Genomic DNA, 10360 nt, shown 5'->3' on the forward strand with positions numbered 1-10360 from the left:
AAAAAAAAAAAAAAAAAAAAAAAAAAAAAAAAAAAAAGAAACATTGAGCCAAGGAATATTCCCATTTTAAAGAGCATTCCTGGGCACTAACTTCATGAACTCCAAAAAGCACACATTCAAAAAGAGAAATTTTGGAAATTGTTGCAGGAATTGCTTTTGTTCGCTTGTTTGGAAAGTGTGTTTTCCTCCGCATCTCTCAAGCCATGACACACAATAAACTGTCTCTTCCACTTGCAAATAAAGCCATTGAATAAGAAGGTATCTTAATGGCAGAACCATGGAAATACGAGCAAATGTGATGATAATATCAAACTGGAAAGTAATATTTGAGCTAGACTTTAAGAGCTCCCTTTTTTTCTGATTGGTTTTTGTTTCTATCTACAACCGAGATGTCCTTTCTTACCCTCTCCTCATACTGAAGTTTATTGATAACGTAGCTGACTCTTGCCCATCTCTGAAGCATCGTCTTGCACTGATACTTCACATGCATCCTGCCCTCCTGACACATTGACATACAGCATTTCTCTATAAGGTGCTAGGTCTTCAGATTTTTGCATGTGTTGTATGGGATCCTCTCACTCAATTCTGTTGTTTCTGCAAAACTTCACTTCTAAAATAAAATTTGGAAGCACATGCCGATATATCTAATGTTGTCAAGGGCATCTTCAGTCTGTAAAATATTACAAAATATTATCTTATTTTCTATATTTTCAGGCTTTGTGATTTTATGGTGCATATATGTCTAAGTTCATATGTATGTGTATGCATGCATGTGTATTATATGTAAGTATATACATATATCATTTATATACATGTATACTTCTATATATAGTACATAGAAATAATAGTGTATATGTAATTGGATATATAGTATACATGTGAATGTGTATGTATACAAGTATATGGATATATACATATATGTACATTATATACAAATATATAGATGCATAGGTAGATGTATACATGTATGTATATAATGGTGTATATATAGAGATATGAGTATATATGTATGTGTATATCTCTTTATACAAATACAGGTATAGATACAGATATAATCATGTAGGTTATATAGCATTTCCAAGGCTCTTTCATCACTAGTTCTCAACTGGGAGCAATTTTGCCTCCCATGGGACATTTTGGCCATGTCCCAAGGTATCTATATTTGTCACAACTGAAGGGGAGGGTTTACTAGTGACAGGTACTGAGTATAGGCCAGGGATGCTACTAATCATGCCACACTGCACAGGAAACCCCTACAAACAAAACATTGACCACAAATGTTAATCATTTGGAGATTAAGAAATCATGCCTTACATCCCTCTTTGCAAGTAATAGCCACAACGGAATTCCCTCCCAGGCCTCCCAGCTACCCACATTTATATCAGCATGATGGTGCATATGTGGTTGTAGGCTATACTCTGCCTAATAAGAATCACTTACATTGACTAACATAACCTTTCACAACTGTTAGTCAGCTCAGCATCACCCAGGAATGACAATGGCTGATAATTTGTCATTAGGCCCCAACGTCTTATGCAGGGAAGGAAGGCGACATCATTTTGGTTGCTCCATGACTGAAGAGACCACCTCAGGGATACACATTAATCATCAGGAAGGCGCAACTGTGCTGCTGCTCCCTGCTTCATGTATTGTGCTATCTTAATTATGACTCCTTTCTTTTGACAATAAGGTTAAAATTATTAAGTGAGTTCACCTGAGAATATATTTATTCCCCCTTCTAGTGAGCCTTTAACAATTACTTGATTGAAGATCTGAGCTGTAGGTAGCTGTAATTTTGCAGACTTGTTATATTATTTCTGGCTTACTTAAGTGTTGACTCATTTTGTACTGTCTGAGAGCTGAAAAGAAATCTTTGGGGAAAGGCTAAAAATATCTTTGAGTTTTCCTTCTATTGCTTCAATTTTATATCTCTGATATATGCTTAAAATCATATTCTGTGCACATAAGGAATCTCAAAAATCTTTGAAAAAGCAGGAAACTTTCCTCTTCTCCTCATACTTTGTGTCACTTGATAATATACATGAGTAGTTTTAATACTCAATCATTTCCCAAGTCTAATTTGGCTGTGGAATGGGGTTTAATTTACATGATGATACAATTTCTCACATCAGAAAGCGTAGTAACCCCTTTTCTTCTGAGGTTAATGGTGATCTAGCTTAAAGCCTAAAAGATAATTATAAGGAATGAGCTTCAGGTGACAACGTAGTTTTGACAATCCCAGACTATTGATAGCTTTTTAATTATACCTCTTTCCACCATAGGAGACTGCATGCTTTCTGCTAAATAGTTTAAAGGCCTGCTGTTGTGTTCTTAAAATTAATTGCCATTGTAATCAATACTTTTAACCTACTGATACTCCAGACCCGGAAACTGAACCCACCCCATTCCACAGTGTCTGAAACAAAATTAAACTCTGGCTTACTATTTGTCTTCGTCCATGAAATGTAAGAGAGTCAACCAAGAAATACATAAGTGTGTATTGACTTCCTTGTCTTCTTTACTCACTTGATATTTTGTGACATTTAAACATTTTTAAATCTCAAGTATATTTGTTTTGTTTTTAGTTGAGAGTCTGTCAGTGGAGAAGGTCATAATTCAAAAAAAAAGGTAAATGGTCTGGGATTTAGCAAATTGGTTAGAATTAATGGAACCCAAAAAAAAGAATCAGTAGATAATAGACTTTATGAAGAATCACTTCTTATGATTACTGTGTTTTTCCTCTGCAAGTACCTGCATATTTTGCTAAGGTATATTTGACTAAAAAATAACAGGCAAAAGATGAAAAAAATGCCCAAAATATTCATTATTGTCTTTATCTCTTAGGTAAGATTAATCAAATTTTTTAAACCTTTCTTTTTCCAAATTATGTAGGACTAATTAATTATTTTCACATTTTAGTTTTGATTTTTTTTATAAAGTTGATATTGTTCACACAAAGTCAAACATCTATGTGGAAAGCGAAAATTTTAGTCACATATCCAGATGTTTGACTCTATTAAATCAAATCAATTTTTAGTTTGGATTCTCATTTTGTCAAGAAGGTTATATTCTTCATCTTATAAAATCTATGCTTAAAACCTTATTCTTCACTTAGGGCCAAATTATGTTCTGATAGGTGAGATATGTATTCTTCAGGTTTTTACAAAGAAATTGAACTGCAATTTGTTCCATGTCAACTATGATAATGACAATCACAATACTTAGAGCTTAGAGAGACTTTATAAATGATACCTGTTTCAGCACCGTAAGTTAGCAGGAAAGAAAACTGATGCTCCAAGACACCAAGTATCATGTCGAAGATCACAAAATTAACTAGTGACAAAACAGTAGTGAAGTCTACTTAGTTGTTTGCTTTAGCATTCTACCACGCTGCTTATATTTACTATTATTTATTTACCTTACTGCATGGTTCACATAATTTATAATCTACTCTTAGAAATTAAATGACCAAAATAGAATATTTAGGTTTTACAAATCAAGTAAAATCAGTAGAGTTTCTACTATACTGGATCCAATAGGTTCTGTGTAAGATTCGATGTGGTCATTAATCTGTCAGGTCTTTAATTCCTCTAGGCTTTAACCTCTCATCTGTCAAATAGACCGGAGTTTGGGGAGTATTATATAATATGACATTTATATTGTGATTAGCACATTCGTGGAAAGGAAGGGATTAGAAAAGGCACAGACGTTGGAAAGCACTGAGATTTAAATGGAAGGAAACAGAGGGAATAGATTTAGCTCATGATTATGTACCTTCTGTGTGCCAATCACTGTGCTTGTGTTGAGAATAAGAATATTGAAGCTTTAAATACTAAAATAACTTATTCAGTTCATTTAACTTATATGGGTAAAAATGGCACCCATAATCATTATTACTTTTTTTCAGTTAAGATAGGACTGGAATAAGACTGGAATGATGGAAATCGGGAGGGGAAGGATGTAATGTGGAGGCTCTTAAAAGTAGTAATGCTAAACCCTTAAAAATGTATAAGCAAAACTAAAACAATGAGGAGCAAATTAGTATAGGAAGATGATTATGGAGGATGGTATCTAACCTAGAACAGGTTGACACTTCCTTTACTGCTGACAGATGAAAAATAATAAAATTTGGTAATAGACTAGTGTAGAGTCAGGATAAAGTGACAATTAAAGGTGTCAGTCAACAAGAACTATATAAGTATTAAGTATGCACAGAATAGCATATATACAGAATCTTTCTTAGGCATGTAATATGTTTATTCTACAGGAAAAAATAAGTCATTTGCCCAGTATAATAACATGTAGCTAGGAAGTAAAGAAGATAAGAGCTGTGAGAACTTTTGAAGAAGGATGATAAATAAAACTTGGTGAATGGAACTATTTCAGAAATCATTTTTCATGTAAATATATTCTTGTACTAATATTAATTATACTCTTAAAAGAACATAAGTACGAGGATCTGGATTGTACATTGAGTAGAGATGTCAGAGGCATTAAAACCAAAGTAACTCTATCTTGAGTGAGGACTAGGAAAATGAGGCTGAGACTTGCTAGGCTGCATTCCCAGAGTCAGGCATTCCTGGCCTCTAGATGTTTAAGGGAACAAATTAATAATGTTTACTAAACAGACCTAGACTTGGGAGTGTCCAGATATCCTGATATCTGCAGAACAAAGGAATTTTTAATTTTGCCTTAAAAATAATATTGATTCTTGCAATATATAGTAATTAAGAAAATTAATCCTTTATCACAAACCCATGCAGCAAAGCATATCTCCCCATATGTACAAACATTGTACCTAGAGTGGACACATTCCTCCTCTTACTTTAGGGAACGCCCTATGCTGTCTATGGAGTAGCTGTACTTTCACCACTTCACTTTCTTTTTTTTTTTTTTTTTGAGACGGAGTCTCGCTCTGCCACCCAGGCTGGAGTGCAGTGGCCAGATCTCAGCTCACTGCAAGCTCCGCCTCCTCCCAGGTTCACGCCATTCTCCTGCCTCAGCCTCCCGAGCAGCTGGGACTACAGACGCCCGCCACCTCGCCCGGCTAGTTTTTTGTATTTTTTAGTAGAGACGGGGTTTCACCGTGTTAGCCAGGATGGTCTTGATCTCCTGACCTCGTGATCCGCCCGCCTCGGCCTCCCAAAGTGCTGGGATTACAGGCTTGAGCCACCGCGCCCGGCCTTCACTTTCTTAATAAACTTGTTTTTACTTTGCACTATGGACTCTCCCTGAATCCTTTCTTGCACGAGATCGAAGAACCCTCTTTTGGGGTCTGAATTGGGACCCCTTTCCTGTAACAGAGAAGAGAGCTGAAAAAGAAATGTGGGTGAAATATTTTTGCATTTTTGATGGCTTTGGTATGGAATTCTAATTAACATCCATTTAGTAGCTTTTATTTGGAGAAATTAACTACTGAATCATGATTCATGTGAGGAAAGATTGTGGTTGAAAATATAAGCTTTAGAGTCAATTTCATAAAAATAGTTGTTGAAACTTTGAGAATGAGTATTGCACTGAGGGAAGAGGTATGTCAACCTAGAAACTGTTGTCAGAAACAGTAAATGCCCAATTTTATGTGAAAAGAAAGACGAGGAAACAAAAAAAGAGCTGTCACAAAGCAGTAAAACCAGGTTAGAGCATTGTCACAAAAACCTTTTAAAGAAGTGGATAGTTGACTGTCGAGTATTGGAAGCACATACATTAAAATAACTGACAGAGTTATTGGACTTAGCTACTGTGTGGCCATAGTTACATTGTAAGTGCCACAGAGACAAGGGAGGTCAGAAGGCAGGAATGGGAGAGAAGACATATGGTGAGGCAGGAACAAGAGATAAATCAGCAGTCCCCAAAACCTATTCTCAGACCTTCCATTAGTCTGAGGGTGATATATTCACTGACACATGATGAAATCTGAAAACAAAAACAAACTAAAGATAAATACAAGCAGATAACAAATCGAAAAGTAAATAAAAATCAAAAGATTCTATTAATATGTATTTCCTCTGTTGGGGGATTTAAATCTTTTTTTAAATAAAATGATAGTAATCAGAGTAAGCGGGAATTACATTTAAATTGTTTCCTTGTGGTAAAATGAAAAAGTTTAACAACCATAAGTTGACCTGAAGTTACTTTTATAAATATTACTAGTCAACAGAATTCCAAAGGTATATGAACTCAAGGAAAACATGATCTTTAAGAAAGAGTAAGTGTGTTCCATTGTAACACCACACATCTACAACCATCTGACCTTTGACAAACCCGACAAAAATAATCAGTGGGAAAAGGATTCCCTATTTAGTAAATGGCATTGGGAAATTGGCTAGCCATATGCAGAAAACTGAAACTGAACCCCTTTCTTACACCTTATACAAAAATTAACTCAAGATGGATTAAAGACTTAAATGTAAGGCCCAAAACCATAAAAACCCTAGAAGTAAACCTAGGCAATACCATTTAGGACACAGGCATGGACAAAGACTTCATGACTAAAACGCAAAAAGCAATGACAACAAAAGTCAAAATTGACAAATGGGATCTAATTAAACAAAAGAGCTTCTGCATAACAAAGGAAACTATCATCAGAGTGAACAGGCAACCTACAAAATGGGAGAAAAATTTTGCAGTCTATCCACCTGACAAAGGGCTAATATTCAGAATGTACAAGGAACTTAAACAAATTTACAAGAAATAAACAAGCCCACCAAAAAGTGGGTGAAGGATATGAATAGACATTTCTCAAAAGGAGATATTTATGTGGCTAACAAACATGAAAAAAAGCTCATTATCTCTTGTCATTAGAGAAATGCAAATGAAAACCACAATGAGATACCATCTCATGGCAGTTGGAATGGCGATCATTAAATAGTCAGGAAACAGATGCTGGAGAGGATGTGGAGAAATAGGAACGCCTTTACATTGTTGGTAGGAGTGTAAATTAATTCAACCATTGTGGAAGACAGTATGACGATTCCTCAAGGACCTAGAAACAGAAATACCATTTGACTCAGTCATCCCATTACTGGGTATATAACCAAAGGATTATAAATCATTCTACTATAAAGACATATGCACATGTATGTTTATTGCAGCACTATTCACAATAGCAAACACTTGGAACCAACCCAAATGCCCGTTACTAATAGACTGCATAAATAAAATGTGGCACATATACACCATGGAATACTATGCAGCCACTAAAAAGGATGAGTTCATGCCCTTTGCAGGGAAATGGACGAAGCTGGAAACCATCATTCTCAATAAATTAACACAGGAACAGAAAACCAAACACCACACGTCCTCATTCATAAGTGGGAGTTGAACAATGAGAACACATGGACACAGAGAGGGGGACATCATACACTGGGGTCTGTTGGGGGATGGAGGGGCTAGGGGATGGATAACATTAGTAGAAATACCTAATGTAGATGATGGGTTGATGGGTGGAGCAAACCACCATGACACGTGTATACCTATTTAACAAACCTGCACGTTCTCCACATGTACCCCAGAACTTGAAGTGTATATATATATATATATACACACACACACACACACACACATTTATATATTAAATATATATACACACAGATATATTTATACATTAAATATATGCACACATATATATTTATATATTAAATACCTATCTATATATCTATCTATATATATGAAAGAGTAAGTGTGGATGTGAACTGAAAGCAAGAAAGCTGCATCTGAATGAGATGGCTTTGTTACACTAGGATTGTGAAATAGAAAAAATAAGTAGAGAAAAATACTGAATATTCAGAATAGGAGAACTATTTGATAGATATTTAAAGAGTTAAGAAGGAGTAATATAAAGACAAAAAAAATTGAAATATTAGCCTTAGAAACATTGGCACTCAATCATCTGGGGCAGAAAATGGATGAAATTGACGCTATAATTCAGTATATGTCCTTGTCCTTCTGCAAGGTATTTTCCCTTTACTTTATGTGCAGGCGGATATACTGAAACATGAATTGTGAATGTGTTAGTGAGAAATAAACCTTTTGTTATAAATATATTTATGCAATATATTTTAATTATAATGATAATTAATGATGTGGTGATAAGCAATTATCTCCCAATGATATATGTTGCATTCTATGATTACCTGATTTTAAATGTGGTAATTCCTAGCTATGTTTGTCTTTGCTTAATCTTTCAAGTTCCCACATCTTGTAAGCAGCTTGGCACATGGTAGGTGTTCAGTATTATAGAAAAATATTTGTGAATTGTCATTCAATCACGGAGGTTCACACCGGTAATCCCAGCACTTTCGGAGACCAAGGGAGAAGGATCACTCGAGCCCAAGAGTTTGAGACCAGCCCAAGAGTTTGAGATCAACATAGTGGGACCCTGTCTCTCTAAACACTTTTAAAAATTAGCCGGGCATGGTGGTACCTGCCTATGGTTTCACCAGGAGACAGAAGCAGGAGGATTGCTTGAACCTAGAAGGTCAAGGACGCAGCGAGCCATGTTCTCACTACTGCACTCCAGCCTGGGCAACAGAGCGAGACCCTGTCTCAAAAAGTTTTTGTAAATTGTTCAGTGTGAAGCAGTAATGTTTCTATTTGTGCTTATCTCTCTACTTACATGCTCTTTTTTTTTTTTTTTTTGGTGTTTCCACAATTATCCCATTTTACCTACAAAGCGTGAACACATGATAGCAGACTCATGCATTTCAATGGTCTGTCATTTGTGGTATAAGTAATTATGTTCTATGCATAAGAGTTTCTCTGTGTTGGTGTGAAAAAGTTAGTGTTCTTTATGTGGCTAGAATGAGTTATCAACTAGTATTTATGTGTTTTACAACAAATTGTTTGTCACTTTCTCTGATTAAATGTGCCCATAGTAACATTATTGTCATCATTCTTCCTAAGTTGCAGTTGATATTTAAATCATGCTGTCTTCTTTCCCTGGAATGGTCATGCCATTTTGTAAATAAATATCTCCCTTCAGGTGGAAATGAATAACCAAAAGTCAGCCATATTAATATATAAACACCTCAATTATAAACTTTTAACATATGATAGAAGTGTGAATGGCAGTCAACCTACTTGTAATAACTTTCTTTATAGAATATAATGCTATTCAAAATAATAGAAAAGGGTTTATTTTAGTAGGCTTTTTTAGTGGTTCTTTTAGTTTTATAAAATTTACTTTGCTTATGTTGTACATTTTTATATTGTATTTACAATAATAAAATCCAAGTCATATTTATCATAGTTTTCTGTTTTTGCCTAATTTTATTTAATTTTCATTGAAAACTATACAATCCTGACATAAAATATTTTAGTTGCAAAGTCTGCATGAGTTAGACTTTTATTCATCTCAAAAATATGCCCATGTCCATATAGATTAAGTCAAATACAGAACTGAATAATTGCTGAATTAGTATTTATGTGTAATGAAATTCCAATCCTGACTTACGCTTTTTTTTTTCCCCCGGAACCCAGATTTGCAGCTTTCACTAGCAAGATAAATGCCTAAATTCTCCATTTCACATCACTTTCTGGATAGATATGTCTTATACATGTATATTAATTGTCTGTAAAGATCTTGAATTTAATTAAAAGGCACATTAAAATTCAAATTAAGTTGTAGTTTTAGATTACATATTCCTGGGAATGTTATAGCTCTCACATCGCTGGCTTTTCACTGTTTCATAGAAAAGCTTTATTAAAAAGGCTTTAACGTGAGATTAATTTAAGTTTAAATTGTCACTTGCAGAACTTTTTTAGCTAGCCTGAAGCAAAATTACATCTAATTCAAAATTGGAATAAAAGATTTTAGTCCTTTCAAATCTTTTAACTGGTGTTAATCCTCATTTCATTTTTAATTTTCACAATCCACAGAGAAATTAACCATATTGTGTAGACTATCAGTTAGTCTAAATTACTGAAGAGGAATGCAAGTCTACGGTGTGTGAGCATGTGTTAGTTCAATAGTCTAGCGGTGGAAGGGAAAATAAAGTGAGTTTCCTAATTATGATACACGATAACCTTGGGATGTTCTTTGACTCCTCCCTTTCTTTCACACCATACATCTAATCTTAGAAAATTATATGGGCCTTATCTGCTGTTTCTGCTCAGAAACTGACCCTTCTTGTCACCTGCAATGCTGTTACTCATTTCATGTCACTATTGTCACTCCCTGCTTATTGTAGGAGACTCCAGCTAGAGTCTACCACACTCTACTGCTTCCCACTTCTATCCTTCCGCATTGCAGTCTATCTCATTCCAGCATCCAGAGTGTAGAAACACAATTCAGGTTTTGGTGCCCTTCTTCTCAAAACTCTCCAATGACTTCAAACTTACCAGAGTGACAACAGTATTTGCA

This window comes from Piliocolobus tephrosceles, chromosome 11 (assembly GCF_002776525.5).
Source record: "Piliocolobus tephrosceles isolate RC106 chromosome 11, ASM277652v3, whole genome shotgun sequence".
NCBI classification, from domain to species: Eukaryota; Metazoa; Chordata; class Mammalia; order Primates; family Cercopithecidae; genus Piliocolobus; species Piliocolobus tephrosceles.